Source organism: Haemorhous mexicanus, chromosome 8 (assembly GCF_027477595.1).
Source record: "Haemorhous mexicanus isolate bHaeMex1 chromosome 8, bHaeMex1.pri, whole genome shotgun sequence".
In the NCBI taxonomy this organism is placed as follows: Eukaryota; Metazoa; Chordata; class Aves; order Passeriformes; family Fringillidae; genus Haemorhous; species Haemorhous mexicanus.
The window spans coordinates 18,821,068-18,839,180 of record NC_082348.1 but is presented as its reverse complement, the minus strand read 5'-3'; the positions used below and the strand labels follow the sequence as shown (position 1 = coordinate 18,839,180).

Here is an 18,113-nt window from a genome sequence, read left to right as displayed (position 1 = left end):
TCTTAAGTTGTGGTCTTGTGTATTTGCAATGCACAGGAAGTTATGGAATGAACTAAAGATCCAAGTTCTGCTAGATCATTTCTGTGCTAGCTTTACTGGGGTAAAAATAACCATCTGCATACAGTTAAAAACATTCAGTTGCTCTTTTGTCTATAAAACTAAGAAGGATATACTGAAGTAATGTTATTACTACATCTGAAATGCCTTTGAGTGTCAGTGTTGAATTGCTTCAAATTCTCTTTTGTTTTTTCTTGAATTTTTCTTTTAATAGGATTCCTATTATGTGTGTAAAGAAATATTTGATTTTCCTTGTGGTTGGATTTTGAAATATTTACTTGGTGGTGGTAAAAATGCTCATTATCTGCTGAAAATTAACAGCAGCAGTAGTCCTGTGCAATTAATTTCACCATAGTATTTGATTCAAGATGAATCAAGTGATTTGATTCAAGATGAATCAAGTGATTTGATTCAATTAATTTCACATTGGTATTTGATACAACCAAGGAAGTAAAAAGTGAATTAGTCATGTGTCCAATTTTTGCTTCTATTACTTTGCTTCAAATGCTTTATCATATATTGCCGGTGCATGTTCTCCTAAGTGAAAACAGTCAGTAGTTCAACATATCTTAGCCTGAGGATATTCATCTGGGTGTGATGGATACGCAGTACACCTGGAAGGAATGTCAGCTAGTTTATATCTGAGCTGATGCATAGTTGACTACTTTTTAACATAATCTTTCTTTAGTGTCACTTTACTTGGGCCAAAATCAATTTTGTATGGAAATTGTTTTACAGCTTCTGTGGAATGAACTTGTGCTTTTGATTTGTTTCCTAATGAGGTGGTCTGGGTTAGTAACTGTGAAAGCTGCCTTTACCTGGCACATTTTATGGTCCTCTTGTCAAGATTAAAGAGATAAGGGAGGAAAATCCTTAGGGAACTACTAAACATGCAGAGTTTTTTAGATTACTGTTGAGAGATGAAGTGGATAAGTATGATCCTCATGATGTAGTGTCTGTTCTATAAACAAAGAAAATCTCTCATCCACAATGTTTGTTTGGACATTTTCCCCAAAAGATGTTTTCATATATGAGAACCTCAGAAATCTGAATGTATTTTGTTCTTTGGCAACAAGATGATGTGCGGGCACTGTCAGAGAAATGCTGATCCTATGTTTCACTGTCCTGTCTTTACTGCAGAGGGTGCAGTTATGCTGTGGTGTATCTTTTACAGAGATATTAGGGTGCTTTTTACAACATGGGAAGAAGAAATAAAAGATTCAGCAGGACAGGAACTTTTTTATATTAGTAGCCAAAACAATAAAATCTGCCTGAGAATTGCCACTTTTGAGCAGCAGTAATTCCAACAAAGACATAAAAGTACTGTTGATCAGCTTATACATGAATAGATAGGGATATAGAATAGTCCTTTCTAAGGTGAAGGGTGGGGGAAGAGGATAATGCTTAATGACTGCTACTGGCTGGCAAAATGTTGTATGTAAATGAATAGAAAGGAATAATCACTGGTTGATGTGTTGCTGGGGTTGTTTTTTCAATTTTTTTTAAAATTTTATCTCATCTGTTTCCTAAATTTATTCTAAATGTGGAACCTTTTGAAATCCACTTGTAAGTGGTGTGTATACTTATCCTCTTATTCATTAAAAGGATTGAGTGTCCCTCTTGTTTTTAGCTTTGAAAATGTACCCTCTAAATCCTAAGCCTCCTTTTTTTTTTTTTTGTTTTGCAAATTGAATGTCAAAGTCAATCATTGTCCACTTATATGCAATGAAATTGTAATATATGAACAGAGATGGCCTTATGCTGTCAAAACTGCTCTGGCCACAAGTTCAAAACACAGACTGCTATGAAGAAAACTGATTGTGTTCCAGCCAAAACCTGAACAGTGTCTGAAAGGAAGGGACAAAGCCAACAAAGAATTAATCCAAAATACGTTGCAGTACTAGCCTGACCAGAAGAGATCAAAAGCTACCAAGCACTTGTACGTTACCTGTAAGAGCTTGGGTACAACAAGGGAAGGAACAGGCTGGCCATTAGCATGGTGTGTTTCAGTGTGCACCAGTGGTTATCATGGATGGATATGCAGCCTTGACTTTACTGAGAACTGGGCCTATCTATGGTTCTGTCTTGGACATTTCTGCAGTTCTTCTTAATATATAATAGCATTCAGAGCTCGTTTGCATGTATGGTGTCAGTATCCTCTGAATTGTATAAATAAACCAAGGAACTATAGTTTCTTTCCAGTAGATCTGACACTTGAGTGAAGTGAAATGTCACCTCTTTGCTCTGCAGTGAAGGCATCACCATTATACTGAGCTGAAGATCAGTGCATGTTGTTTGCCTAGCAAGCTGAAGAGCAATTTCATGCCAGACCTGTGGCCCTCTGCAGAGAGCTAACCCCACCATATATCCATACACTAAAATTGCAGTTATGTATCTCCTCAAGTTGCCATCATGAAAACTGTAATGGGTTTATTCTTTAATACCTTGATTACAACAGATTATTCAGTAGCAGAGAGACCAGGCACAGTGGAGGTTGCCATCTCTTTTGCCATGCTTGTGGCATCTGGACTGCTGTTTATAACTTTGAGAAGGTACAGAATGACCTACTGATAATGTTGAATGTGATGGTGCAGAAGTTGAAAAGGGAGAAAAAGACATATCCTTCTGATGACTAATAAATCCTATTTAATACTTCCAATTTATTTTCCTATCATTTAAAGGGCTATGTAAACACATTGTCAACATTTCCCATTTTTTCTTTGAATCAGTGCAAGTAGCTGGTTTGTTGCATCTCCTGCCTTGAGGATTCTCCTCTTTTTCTTCAGGTTCTCCAAGTCATCATTCACGCAAGTTGCTTGATGTGATTACTGTGCTGTTCTCACCTCCAAGATGCCATTTAGTTTGAACTTGAACTGGGAATTTTCCTTTTTGTAATGTAAGCTAAGGTTATTTTAGTTTGTTTCCTTCTTTCCACTCCCCCCTCCTGGGTTTGTATGTTTTTGAAATCAGCCTTCTGGAAGAATATGGAACACCACAGACAAACACTGTGTAATGAAGTTTTGTCAGTGAACTGTAATTCTGAAGTCAAGTTTTTAGTTAATTAAATACTAGAAAAATACCAAAAACTGCAACAAGCCCTGTTATTTTAAGTTCCATGTCTTTGAGTCTCAATTTTTGGTATTATGCCGATTTTCTGCATTAACAATGAAGTTGAAAACCAAGATGAATGAAATGCATGTTCTGGTCAGTTAACCAAGGAAAGCTGAAATCTGGTAGTTTAGCAGCTGTCTACAAATCAAAAGTCATAGAATAAATTTTCAGGTTGCTGTCTCATAGTATTGAGTAGTTTGAAATTAAATAATTGCTGCTGTAACTATTTAAATGCATTTTCTGTGGTCTAATTTTAAAGCTTTAGCTTTAAATGACCATCTGCATTCCTCCTTTACCATGCCCAGTGCATCCACTTAGACTTAGTTGCATAATTTATTTTGCTCTTGCTTTAAGGTAGACCAATGTGATAGTGCTGTTGCACTGAATCAGGAAGTTAGCACTAAGAATGAGTGATTTATTTGAAACTCAGCTAAATGCTATTTAGGTTCAAGTCCAGCTGGTGTGAAATGGGTCTCTGAAGGCACACACTAGGACTGATCTAGGCTGCAAGTGCCTCTTGCTGCCATTCAGGGTTCCCTGTATTTGTGCAAATATTCTACACATCAGGGTAGCAGTATATGGCAAACTGAATACGTGCACTGGGTTGTGTATTCCACCCTAGGCTCTGCTTTTTTGCACATTGTTACATATTCAGTTGCTTCAGTTTATTTTTGTCACAGAAAATGTATATGCCAAACTGGAGTGATTTAGAATAGTCCCTTTTAAGGTGAATGGTAGGGGGAAGGGATAATGCTTACTGCTGCTACTGGCTGGTGAAATGTTGTATGTAAATTAATGTGTTTTGCCTTTTTCTGTGGACAGATGGTATTTTAGGGCAATCCTGAAGGTACTTCTTCCCATTATGATTTCTGTAAAGCAGCATAGCTAATTGTCACTTTGTACACTGTTCTAATGGGACATGGTTTTTGGCTGCTGGGGTGCTGTGCAGCACTAAGTGTGAATTATAGCTCAGTGCTGTATCCTGGTGAATCAGTGTTTACAAGTGTCTGCATCATACAGATCAGATTTCTGAGTGACCCTGCCTGTGAAGAATAATCATTTCAGGCATCCTAATCTCCCTTCCTTTAATGCAGGTGTCTAAAGGCCATGGTTGTGCTTAATTTTGTGAAATCCAGCATGCAGCTTTTAACTAGGCTTACTTCCTTGGGTCCATCCAACCACCTCTTCCTCTCAGCTTGCAAAGAAAATATTTTTTCCTGACTCAGGTCTGTTGCAGTCCTTCTAAGGGTCCTTTCCAACTCTGAGTGGCTGAAGGGTCTTCTATTTTGTCCTTTGCCTCCTTTTGCTGATATATAAAGAGTTGCTATTTGCTCTGAGAAGCAGCTTGATATGCACTTCTGCTGTGACTCTGGGGAACGTTATTGTCCAAATACAGCAGCTGAGGTACGCTTTGAAACTGAGGAGCCTTAACACCCACCTTGGCAAGATTGATTCAGCATATTTGAAATTTCAACCTCACTGCTGACCCCTATATTGTGTCAGTTTTGGGGGTTGAAATTTAGCCTTGGATCAAACTTGTTTCTGAAATTATATTTATAGCAGGAGAAGAAAGCAGGAGAATAAAATAATATTAAAAGAAAACTTATATAAAATTCCTGGGAAGGAATGGATTAGGTTGCCAAGTACTCCCCAAGCCTCTGGTTTTTCAATTATGAATAAGAAAGCAATATGAGCAGAAGCTGTCTGGCTGATCTCTGTCTTCACTTAAAAGTCAGAGCTCAGGCATTAATTTAGAGGGCTGAATGCTTTTTTTCACTAGAGGCTTTATTAATTCTACCATTCACAGTTAATATTGATACTGTGCAGAGCAGGTAATTTTACTAGAGAAGGAATACATCAAGGCTCATTCTGCTTTTAATGGAATTAGTAGAAGTTTAACTGTTGCTCGTAAAAGGAGGAAGGTTAACCAAAAAAGATCTATGTGTTAAATATGAATTTGTATGATACAGATTTACTCACACCATTTTGACTATATTTAAAAAAGGTTGCCTCTTTCTAGGGCATTGTCTTGGTTTCAGTCTCTCCATAGTTAGTTTCTATTTATGTTAGAGATTGAGATAAGTAGCATGCAGATGTCTAAAAGATAAATGTTTTTGCATGTGTTTTCTGGCTTTCGCTTTATGCAAATGCTTAATAATTAATGCTTTTTAAAGACCACAGGAGGTACACAGAGTTAAATTTTTTTTCTGCATAGTTAATAAGAGCAGTTTAGTTCTTTGCTTTCATTTGTAAGTACTTCAAACTCTGCCATAGAAAGGAAGAATTTACTTTTATATATTTAAATACACATAAAGATTTAAAGAATTGCAGTACCCATTTTTCATGATAATAGATCTGCAATATGAAAGTTCTATTTCACAAAGTACTATTACCATAATTTGTTTCTATTTTTCAACTTGGAAAAACATTTTATTTCCAACCTAAATTCTTACCACATGTTTTCAAGTTTCCTTATATTATAAACACTTCTGTATCTCAAGCAGTAAACTACATAACCTCTTTTGACTCAAAACAATTCTTTCAGACAGTTTTGCTACTGAAGTTTTAGTAAAATAATGTATGGAACTAAAAAAAAAGAAATTAGAAATGGGGTTACTATCATCCAGATCACAAAGTTGTGTATTTAAATGTGTCTTCCTGTGTGCTGTATTCTGTATGCTAGTATTGAATATTCAATTCTCTAAATTCAGTATCAGTTAAAAGACCTTTGTAGTGCAAAGAAAATTTAACTACTCCCTTTTAATAAGATGCCAGTAATGAAGTGGTAAACGCATAAACCAAAGTATTTAAGGCATGTAGGTATTCAAGGTACCACGTTACTGCGGAAATGAAGGACACCATCAACACTGAGATACAAATAATAAAGTGTGAGCCCTTTTATAGAGTAACAGCAGCTTCCCTTCTTTAACCTTTGACTGACCTCGTGTACCACACTGCCTGAAGATGGCATAATAATGGAAATAGCCTTGCTTGTGTTTTCCTGTAGAACAAATGGGGTTTAGTAGTAGCTTTTGTATTTGTGCTATGCAGAATTTCCTGTCAATTAATTTCAGCATTTATGTTTTATGTTCCATTTTGGATTGTAGGAGGGAGTACTTTCTTAGGTTTTCTTTTCCTGTTAAACACTTACATGTAGTGTAAAGAGTGAAATCCAAATCTTTAATCATTAACAGGCCAAAGAACTGTTGAAGAATAAAAAAAGTCAGTCAACACAGTTTAATAAAAGCTATATAATCAAATGACATTATATATTAGTGTGCATTTTTACTCCTGTATTGTCTATAAAATCAAAGCAGTCTATAAATCATAGAATTATGTAGGTACTTACCATTTTAAAAGCAGTATCGAGTGGAACTGGTGCAAATCCCCAGGGTGTAATCAATAGTTGTTTAAAATAATGAGCCTTTATGGTATTATTTCCAAGTGTACCATCTGAAATCAGAGGAAATTTACTGACAGTTGTGTATTTTGTTGAAAAAAACATTCAGACGTATATTAACCACAAAAATCCGTGTCTGTTGCCTTCTTCAGAGTACAAGGAGAGTGATTTATTTTGAAAATGTCTTTTAGCTGGGTAACTAGGTAACTTACACTGTGCTACATGAAAGAGTTTGGACTGCATTTTGTGAAGCTGAATTCCAGTGCAATGAGTGAAGGAAACAGATGGAGTAAGAGGAGGACAGATGGGTATCAAAAAAACTACAGCTGCCGTTTTCAGTACCTGTGCATTTACTGCCATAAATTAATTTATTTCCATTTACTGAAGAAAGAAAATCATAAATTATGAAGCCAAAGCACTACAGGTCCCAGAATCATTGTATGTTGAAAGCATCTATTTGTAGTAGTTAATTTGGGTCCTAAGTGAGCTACATCTGAGAATAAGTTTCTGTGGATAAGAATCCCCCAGTCCAGTCATTTCATTCTGCCAGGGAGATTTAAACATATCTCATCCCATGGAGGGAGGATTAGTTGGTTATTAGTTACTATGGGGGACTGCTTTAATGTTTTCCTTGTGTACTAGAGCTGGGCTACTGAAGTGCTGCAGTGAGTGCTAATGGACTGCTCTGCCACAAGGCTTCAAGCAGCCTGTGAGGCAGCTGAACCTACAGAGCCTAGAAGCAAGGCTAAGAGTGCAGGAGGCCACTTTCCTTCTCCTGTAGCAGCTTTGCATCATAAGATATGAAATGGTGGTGGAGAAAATCAAAACACTATTACTGTATATATCAATACAGCAGCAGCCCTTATTTGCTATGTGGCACAGCTGCTCTGTCACATACTTGACCTTGACCTAACTTGATTATCCCTGTGGTTAAACAGGAAGTTCATCTGAGAGTCAAGTCATTTCTCTCTACCCTCACCCCACTAGTTACTGCTAGCTTGTTGCTGATCCTGTTCAGTTTTTATATGAGCACCTGTCCATTAGAAATTGGATGGTGGCTGTCCAGACAATTTACATTTATTTTAGAATGCTTTGCAATTAGCGGACTCAGAAAATTGTGAAATGCAAATAGCAATCACCCTTGCATTAGAAATATGTGAGAAATGGAGAAATTCAGGTCAGAATGTGTAATTGCTCTCTATCTTGTTGAATTTATATCAGGGAGTTTTATGCCTAGAGGCACTGCATGAAGTTGCCACTATATTTTGATGCAACTTCTTCAAGAAGCAGAAGTATGAAAAGGTCTGTAATTAAAGTATCTTGGAATTGGTTTTCTGTGACATTTTTATCACAGTTCCTTTTAAATTTTCTTATGAATAGTTTGAATTAACAATTCACATTTGAACAATTCACATGCCTAATTTTCTAATTGAAAAAAATGTTAAGGGTTAGAATCAGTACTTCTTGTGATACAACATAACTGAAATATGGTATTTTCTGATCATATATAAAAATATTGGTTAGGCTTTGGCCCTCAATCTTTTTAATGCAATTTAGAGCCTAATGTGGTAAACCCTGGAGTTTTTAACCTTTGTTAGCTGTTTGCAGATCACCTTGAATGAGGCACTATTGGGAAGGTAAGCATTGTAGTGCCAGCAGTTCCCCATGCTGAGGCTGGACTACAATCTGTCAACAACCCTGTTTGAAGTGCATCATCTTCTCACACTGTTAAGCACATTTCTGTTGGATTGGGATGTAGCCTACAAATTCAGCAAATAGTTCAGAAGGGGTGTGGTGGGATAAAAAGGATGCAAGATGGTTTGCCCTAATTTCATAACTGAATTGGAAGGGAAATCGGTGGTTGGCTTCCTTCAATTAAGAAATATTAGCAATTTCAATCCTTTTTCAGAATGGCTCTATTTATGCAGGTTCAAATATACTAGATTTTTTTTTTTTGAGCTGAGAATCATAAACACAGTTGCCATTTTTTTTTCATTGTGGCTTCTTATAAAATTCTGTCTCTCCATAGTAATTGAGCTGCTTCTGCTTCCCCACCAATCACTCAGTTTCCAGTCTGAATTTCAAATAAGTGTGAAATATTTCCTTTAAGCAGGTGGGAGATGAACTGTAAACTGCACAGCATTTTTAAGCTCTGCATCCAAAAGAGATGGTTTGAAATCTTGACCAGGGTCAAAAGAGTGAGAAATTATTTCTCATTTTTGTAGTTTAAAGATGGAAAGGAATTATAACTTATTCATTCTAAAAGCATAGAACTGCTTTATGAATTAAACTCAGACTTGTATTTACAATTTACTGCTGTAATTCTTTTGAAAACAAACATCCTCACAACACACAAAGTAGTGCCTGTTGAATTCCTATTAAACATAGTGGCTACTAATGAGTCTGCCCTAATAGATAACTCTAGCCCATTGAAATCTGGGCATGTGTAGTGTCAGGAGCATCTTGATACCAGTATGGAAGAGCAGTGTGATTATTTTGGTGTATAAAATTAGACTCAAAGAATCCTGGGAAAGGGAGAAGGCCCTGCTGCTGTCAATACTTCTCATCAGTAAGTGTAAGTGATGTGCAATTTCATTTATGTATTTGATTTGTATTCAGCCCAGGCTGAGACTGCCATTTCTGAAACTGTCTGATGGTTTTGAATTCCCTGGAGGGAATGCTTTTAGAGAAGACAGCAATCTTGCACAGTCTCTTGCTGATAGCAAAATCTGGGGCTTCTTGCTCTGACATATGGACTGTAAGAATGTGTAAGTAGTGCAGAGAAGAGGGCTCTTTCTAAGACCTCCTGGCAGACCTCAGCTATTATGTGCTGAAGACTGTTACCCAAGGACTCAGACTAATCTAAGTTGCAGCAGAGGAAAACTCTCTTAAGTGGTCAAAACTCAAGTGCTTGGTCTGGTTAGAATTCTACCCACTATGGTTTAAATGTTTCCTGGAGCTCCCATCCCTGTGGGTTTGGTTACACTGCTCTGCTCAGGGAGAGGCCATACACTTCAGCTTGTTAAGGTAATATAAGGTGGCTGTGAAACAGCTGTGGGGCACGCATGGCAAAAGAAAGGTCACAGTCTTCTTACGAGTACAAATGGCAATAAATGCCCAGTATTCACTGGTTTTGGAGCATCTATCAAGCGTTCAATGCCCAGCACAATTCCCATATAGGGAATTACTCTTCCCAAAGAGTTGTTTCTTCCTGTATTTTTGTCAGGCATTCAATAATTTGTAGTTAAGTAGAGCTTCATCTGGTGATCTAACAGTTGAAAAAAATGTGTTCTCAACATTACATGTAAACAATATGTGTGAATTAGTCTAAGGGACTAATTCAAGTAAGTTAACCAAACAGCAGAACCAATTCTGTATATGAAATTAGAATTTTATATTTAAGCTGTAGGTATCACTTTGAGATAATGAAAAAGCTTTCAAATAAAATACTCTAGTCTGGTTCTGCTTTTGTTATTTCACTGTTAAGTAAAAATGAAACTTAAAGTTCAATGCATTTGTTGGTGCTAACACCATTTCTGTTTTAACTTTGGGATTCTCACTTACTATTCTTACTTACTTATTCTAAAATATTTGAAAAAAAAAAAGCCCCAGGCAAGCACTTTTTCTCCTGACACTGATTGTTCATGTTGAGATGGAGATTCCAACTTCTTTATGAGGGGAGAGATGGAGATTTAAAGGTTTGAGGCCAGTTTTAAAATTTTTAAGCTGTGGCTAAAGCTAGTTTAGATCATGTGGTGTGGGCTTGAGTGAATGTAGGGACAAGCTGAGAGGAGGTGGTTAGGTCCATACAATGAAAAATAAACTTAGGCAAACAGGAATGTGATGAAGAAAAGTGTCAATGAAGGTATAAAGTAACATAGACTAAAGACAAAATAGTGATTATTATATATAGTATAGCAAAAAAAAAAAAAAAGGAACACATAGGAAAGAAAATTCAAGTCAAAAAAGGGTTGAGAGGTTTTCAGAAGGTAACACCTGACTTCTTTTGTTCCAAACTCTGATTCCATGATCCTTCACTTTTTAAAGAAAGTTTCTCCCTAAATAGTCACATGAAGAAATTGCAGGAACTAATCAGAAAACATAGAATGTCAAGTTTTTTGTGTGAAGAGAGAGAATACATGGGCAGTATCCAGAAAGATTTCTATAACACTGAAGAAGAAATAGGATGGAGTCTGAAGATATTTTTTTGAATATTTAGCTCTGACAGTCAAGTGTTAATATTTAGAATGATAGAAACAGGAATCAAAACACCTTGTTGTCTGTATATGATTAGTAAAGGACCACCTGTGAATGAGATAATCCAGTTCTGAATATCTGACAATAGATCTGACTTTTTTCTGCCTTTAGACAACTATATTAGCAGAATAACAACTCGTATTGTCTTTCCTTGGATGCCTAAAAAAGTTATATATATATAATTTCCTGCAAATTGAAAATACTGGCTACAGACACAAATAAGAAAGTGTTAAGAAAAAAGCTTTGTAAGAAAACTAATTTTCTGATGATGAGTGTTCAGCAGAATGGCTATCGTGATATGTCCTCCTACTCAGCAATAGGAGAGGGATGTATAACTAAATATCTCATCAGAATGATGAAGATCATGCTTAATGCACATTCATTTTCCTCAGCCCTTTTTTTCCCCTCCAAATATTCAGCTTGCTAAAGAATTTATCACTGCAATGAATGATGCCAAGTGCATGACTTATTTTGTGCTAGTTATCTTTGACTGATATTAGTGCCCCCTTATTCCCTTGCCTCCATCCAAAAGGAAAAGTGGGAGATCTTAGGCCATTGTATGCCCTTGCATGGGAAGGTAGGTGTTCCAATGCTTGGTTTTTGCCATGCATTTACTCAAGCCAGAGTTGTTCAGTAAACTCCAGCAGTAATCTTTTTAAGCAAGCATAAACCAGTTATGACCACTATCATAATTGCTGTTCCTTAACCTAAGGACTGATGAACTGTTGATGAAGAACTAGAAAACAGCAGCTAAAGCTTTTAGAATGAAATGTTTTGTTGCTTCTACCTTCTGTAGCTGTTTCTATAAACATAGAATTGAATCTCAAGTGTTGGTTTGTTCTGATGGTATTTCCATTTGGAAATGTCAAGTATTTCAGGAGAAATTTTATTCCTAGAAGATCTTGAATTGCAGCCTTTTTAAGCCAGTTTTTTTTTTTTTTTTGCAAAGCTGAATGGAATTCTAAATGTAACCCATTCTAAGCTTTAAACTTTTTCTTAAAAGCTTCTATTAAAATATGGGCTTAGAGAGTTAGGAAAAAAACCCCAACATCTTAAATTAATCTAATAGAGTATATTGTTTGTGTGTGTGTCTGTCTTTACATGGCAATGTGTGTCTAATAAATACAACTATAAATATCCATTTCTTTTGTAATGACTGTTACGTGCTGTAAGTAGGGCATGTGTATGCTGCCTGAGACAAAGTGGTTACTTCTTCACTGAGTAGCAGCAGCAGAATTTGACTGCTTTTTAAATAGGTGTTCATTGCAAAATTCATGCTATCCTCACTAAACTGAAGCTCTTCTGTGTTTAGATGAAATAATGACCAAGGTCTAGTCTTGCAACCTGCAATTATTTTAGTTATTTTTGCTTTGTGCTGAAGTCAGCAAAGATTTGTCACAGGTCAGGGACTTATAACTCACTCTTTGTGTTTGTTGAGTGCTGTAACTCCATGCCAGCTTCACTTACAGTTATGTTTCTGACAGTTTTCTAAGTTTCTGTCTGTTTTATATGCAGCAACAAAAGCTGAGTATATTTTAAACAGACTTATCAAAATATTTTACAGTATCATTAAGATTTTTGGCCAGTCTGATCTACATTGTCATCTTTTCTTAATGCATTTCCATTTTCCCTATATTGCCTACACATACTGAATTTAGAGTAGACTTCACTTCATGAAGTGTCTGCTTTTGTTGCAGTCATTTTACAGTTCTTTCATCATTATTGCCTGAGATTTGTATTGAGTATATAATTTAGCTTGCTTCTTGCTCTGTGTTTAATCAAAACATGAATCTTCTGCCATAACACTTTCATAAAAAGAAAAAAATGACAGCACTTTAACAGGACAAGGGTGTTTCAGCATGGTGTGCCAGTGTGAAACATCATACTTGTGTACGCAGGTTTGAATCCCCTGGAACTTGGCAGTGTCTTAAATTTCTTAAATGGTTGATGAGTATTTGCTTGTTTATGTGAAGGGTTTTAGGGCTTCTGCCTGCAGTTCATAATGCAAAAGCTTCGGGCATTGCTAAGACCCTTTTTGTGCTGGCTGGAAGTCCCAAGGCAGAACAGGCAGGGAGTCAAAATTGCTGCAACAGACATGAAATCCTGGCTCTGCTGACTTCAGTGGGAGTTTTGCTGTAGCTGATAGTGGGCCAGAGCTTTAATCCAGAAGTAGTCCTCCCTTGTTGATAATCCTAGTGTATGCCCTAGGGGAAGCTTTTGCTTTGTTGCTGCCACCCAGACTGTATTTGTGCAGAGAAGATCTAAGTCTCTTACCATGTCACACTGTGCCTTTCACAATCCCAGCATTTCTGGGAATGAAATTGGGACAGAGGAGAAGGAAAAGCTGAAGTGTGGACACAGGCTGCCTAATTGCTTGTGTCCTGAGTCATTCCCTGTAACAAGGATCAAGCACCCTGGCCTGAGCAAGATGAGCTTCCTGAGATTGCAGAGGAGGGAGTCATCAACGACTGCAGCCAGTGCATCTCCCAGTCCCTGCTTCTGCATGTGCAGATGATCCCTTTAGCCACACTTTTGGTGTGTGAAGCTACAGTACATTCATTAATTCAGTCCTACTTAGCCCATGCAGACTGAGTTCTCCATGTAGATGTGATCTAGTGAGCTATTCTCAGAGACACTTCATAAATTTTTATGTTAAATGACAGCAGCAAATGGCAATTGCTTGAAACTTTACCAGTTATGAGGAAGGTGTGTGATGCAGAACGTCAGAATTTGCATTTAATTGGTGCTGATTAAAAGAGGAAATGATCTCAAGTTGTGCTGTGGGAGGTTTAGATTGGGTATGAAGAAAAAATTCTTCACCAAAAGGGTTATCAAGTGGTGGAACAGACTGTCCACTTAAGTGGTTGAGTCACTATCTATGGACATATGTAAAATATGTAGCTGTGGCACTTAAGGATAAGGTTTAGTTGTAGACTTGGCAGTGATAGGTTGATGGTTAGACTTGATGATCTTAAGATTTTGGGGTTTTTTTGTGATTCTGTAAGAAGAAAACCAGCTAAAAAATAACTCTTGTCCTTTGGGAAAATACATTATTTCTGTCAGGTGAAAGTCTTCCCATTAGAAATACTCTCAAGTTGTCTGTTTTCTGAAAGCATTTATTCTCTTATGCATCCTGTCTAAAACATCATTTTGCTGCTTTGTGAAATAGAGTCAGAGACTTAGAAAATTCAGGATTGTTTAGAGTGGTAAATAATGCTCATCCTATCAAGTGCAAAATAATAAACCATTACTGCTTCACAGTGCTGGAAGAAAAATAATGTTTGCTATGTGTTACTGTCTTAAGTCTACATTTAAAAAAATTTAGAAAAGTAATTAAAAACATTTTGGGGAGTTTTTGAATAGTTGGTGTTTGTTCCCTGTCTTTATATATCTCAAATGTATGAAAAGAAATTACTGTTGCTGCTTCTGTGGTACCAGAAATTAAATTCAAAGCTTGTTTGCACCGCTAGCAATTATTCATTTCAAACTGAAGGTGGAACTCAGTATTTTTATCTGTAATGAACTGGGAAGGCTCGTTAACTTCAAAGCATTGCTACAGTGGTTCATCCCGTGTGAATGAGAATTTATGGGCACAATATGTGTATCCATTGTGCTTATACAAGCCTTGTGATAATTTTACAGAAACCCAAAATAAACAAGTAATTTTGCTATAATTAACTTCACAGGAAATTATCATATTCATTCTCTTACTTCAGTGTTCACAGAACTTACTTCCTTTCTACAAAGATCATAGGTGGTGGTCACCCAAAGAGCACTTGCATGTTGTGTAATCATAATTTTGGGGTTTGAATGTGAGATACTATGCTAGATGAGTGTTATTCTAGATTTGGATCTCAGTCAGTCCCTTCAACTGCTCTCGATTCTTTGAATCCTTCCCACATTCAATTCCTTTGTAAAATTCAAGTATTAATGAAGTAAATAAAATATTTTTGCATCATACAGAACAATTAAGTGTGTACAAACATGAAGGATGTATTCAGAGATAATGTTTCTGGATTCTGTGATCCTTGGGGTGTATTCTGGGAGCAGAAATTACCTGCTGTTTCTTCCCAAGAAGTTCTGTTTGCGTTTTATCTTTTCTCTAGTTTATAGAAAAGGCTGGTCTTTGAGAGGACATCCTTCCAGGAAATAGTTTTTGCTTAGGATGTAAGACCTCTTTCTCAAATATGTCCATGTGTAGCTTTTACTATTATGTATTTTCTAGTCTGGCACCTCTTTTTTTTCCCCCAAGACTTGTCTGCTTAGCAGTAATTCCTGTCTGAGCACCTTACATTGTATAATGACACTTTAGGTCTCATTAGCAAGACCTTGGATATTTATTCAGAATATTTAATTGCATTTTTTATTGTGATGACCAGAGGATAAAGCAGTTCCTTTCCAGAATAATTTAACTCATTCCGCTTTTCATGTCAATTCTGATTTCACATGCCTAGTCCTTGAGCTATCTGCATCAATTTAAGTTTTTGTATGGCAAAACACTGCACACTTCTATGCAGGTCTATAAATTAAAAGCAATAGGCTGGCATCTTTCACCTGTATCAAATGTATTTCATATCCTTTTTTTCTGGTGTACTTGCTATCTGTCTCTTTATATGTATTGCCTGTCTGCATTTCCCATGTCACTCTGCCCCTTTTCTGTCAATTGACAGAATTTTCAGCTGCAGATGAAGTGTAATACCTCTTCTACCTCTGTGCTGATGGGTTCACACACACATTGCAGACAATTTCTCTGCTATGGTATATAAAATAAACAGCCACATATTTGCTTTCACACATACACAGTACTGCTTCTTTCAAGCAATATGTCTGTATATAGGGAGGAAGTTCTAAATTTGACTAAAATCTGTTTCTGAAATGAAGACTAAAAACAAAGAAAACGATAGGGCTGAGATCACTGTAAACTCAAAAGCTCTTAATAACCTAATCAGGCCTCTTACTACATAGCAGTATCTAAGATATTTTAAGTGTTCATATTGTACATGGAAATTGTCCTATGTTTCTAAAATTCAAATGGAGATGCATTTATTCTTTTTTAAATACTAAGCTACAGAGGTGACCTGCACTGAACTGGTCTCCCAGGAAGGAAGACTGGTGTCAGACTGACTGATAGCTGCCTACCCATCAGAGCAAATTGCACTCATTGCTCTGGGACACTCAGCAGGTTGCTTTTGTTTTACTCACACTGCATGTTTCTGTACCTTGTCCTTGTGCCTTGGATATCATCCCTGACCTTCAGCCCCTGATTCCTGCTCTGACTCTTGAACGCCCACTTGCAGTGCAGTCTTGCTCTGGCTTTTGCTTGCTTAGCTCCCTTACTGGCAGTACTCCTATTTCTCATACTCTTATCATTCCATGATTTGTCCAGTTCTTGACTTAAGATCATCTTAACTGGATCTCTCATCTATTAAACAAAACAGGAAGTTGAGTAGAGACTTTGAAATCTCTGGATAAGTAATTTAACACTTTCTTCAGGTTATTGTTGTAAACTGTTCTTTCAATCCCTGTTAATGCTGCTCAAGCATTCACGTTTGTTATAACTTTAGCTATTTTGGCCTTAGAAAAGTAATCTGTAAGCTCTGCAACACCTGAAAGGTGCACTTTTAATTTACAACCAATAAAGACTGACTTGCTTGTAAATGTGTTTGATTGAAGGATCTGTAAACCTAAGACAAATACCTTGTAAGTAGTGTGAGATTTTTAAGAAAAACAAACTATGGTGACAGTGTGGTCTGTTACACCAATAAAAGTGACAGGACTTATAAATCCAAGTGAAGAGTTACAGAGAAGTAAAGAAAGGAGTGCATACTCTGGGTGTAAGCAGAAATAGCTGATGCATTTCTGTTTGAGTTTTATTCTCATTTAGCAATGTATGTAAGTAAAGATGTGTCTCTGGGTAGTTTTAAAATGTAAATGTGTCAATATTAAAAACAATTTTTATCATATCAGAGGTTGTAGAAGAAGACAACAAACAAATTCTCACTGGTGAGGTAAATCAATGTGCCCTGAAGTGGTCACAATCAGATATTTAGGGGTACTAGATCACTTCTTGTGTGTTTGTCCTTTTTTATTTCCTTTTTCAGATGTTAAGCAAAAATCCTGTTAACTTGGAGGCAAGAATAGCTCAACTGCAGAATCACTTTCTAATTGCAAACATCACTGTGGCTGCATTTGATATCAATTGAATTTATGGCATTTTTCAATATTACCAGTAGGGGCAATAACACAGAATATTGCCAAGCCTGGCAGTGTACAGTATATTGTAGAGCACTGGTATGGATGCAGTGCTTGGGTTTACCCTCAAACACAGATCTGAGCCTTCTGAGTCTTCAGATTGATCTGTGATCTTAGGGTCTCATGGGCACTACCACACCAACTTCTAACCTGCAGAACTGAAATGTGAGACCATGATCTAAACAAAGAGAAAACACAAAACCAAACTCACCTTAGTTTAGGGCCTGCTTGTGCTTTAATACTTCAGTCCTTTGACTAAGTTTGTGTGTGTGTGTCTTTATGAGGTGTAGTATTTACTGTAGGCTTGTTTTGTGTAACAGAGTGCTGTGTCACTAACTGTTATTCTTAGTGGATTTTTCACTTCCTATTTTTTGAAAGCTGAATGTCAAATAGTAGTAATCATCTGTTGGATAATAGATAGGAATCTGGGATTGTAACTAAATGTAGCTATAGTACATGCACTTAAATATTAATTAAACCACATGGACTCTGAAGTCATAATCTGAGTGATTATACTAGACTCAAATCTTGTCATTGTAAAATTTTTTTGATTCCTAATTTTTGCCTTGCATAGAAAATAACTAAGTAGCTCTTATTCAAAAGAGAACTTGTGTTTCAAAATTCGTAAAACATAAAAAAAGCCTTTTGAAAAATTTGATCTTCCACCATTGGAATGCTATTTGAAATTGTTCTTGTGTTAGTTTGCAAAGTGTTTCATTAGTTTTATGAGGATTTTTGTAATAAATGTGTGTGAGATCTAAGGCAGGGAACAAGGCTATATTTACAGTTCCCAGAACTTCTCATTGTAACAGTTTTCATTCAGTTGCTAGGAGCTTAGCCAAACTTTTAAAGTATTTGGGCTGAAATGTGTTGTATTATGATACAGACTTTAATTATGTGAGAGCACACTATTCTTGTCCAGCTCTCCCTGCCTTCCTCATTCAGGTTACAAGATGGACAGTACTTATTTAACAGACATTTTGCAAATATGTCATTTAAAGATGAGTTTCATTCGGTTTGTGGCCCTCTGACTCAC

At 36.6% G+C, this 18,113-nt stretch overlaps 1 protein-coding gene across 3 annotated transcripts in view; it reads right to left on the bottom strand.

Moving 5' to 3' along the window:
• The window catches only part of B3GALT1 (beta-1,3-galactosyltransferase 1), a 171,211-nt gene that overhangs the window by 42,838 nt on the left and 110,260 nt on the right, over positions 1–18,113 (bottom strand). For 2 of the 3 annotated variants that reach the window (XM_059853032.1, XM_059853033.1), the window contains exon 3: positions 6,518–6,621. The gene's annotated coding sequence lies outside the window, so the exon portion shown is untranslated. Of the gene's footprint in view, positions 1–6,319; positions 6,372–6,517; positions 6,622–18,113 lie in introns of all 3 variants that reach the window. The other variant, XM_059853034.1, reaches the window with a different exon arrangement.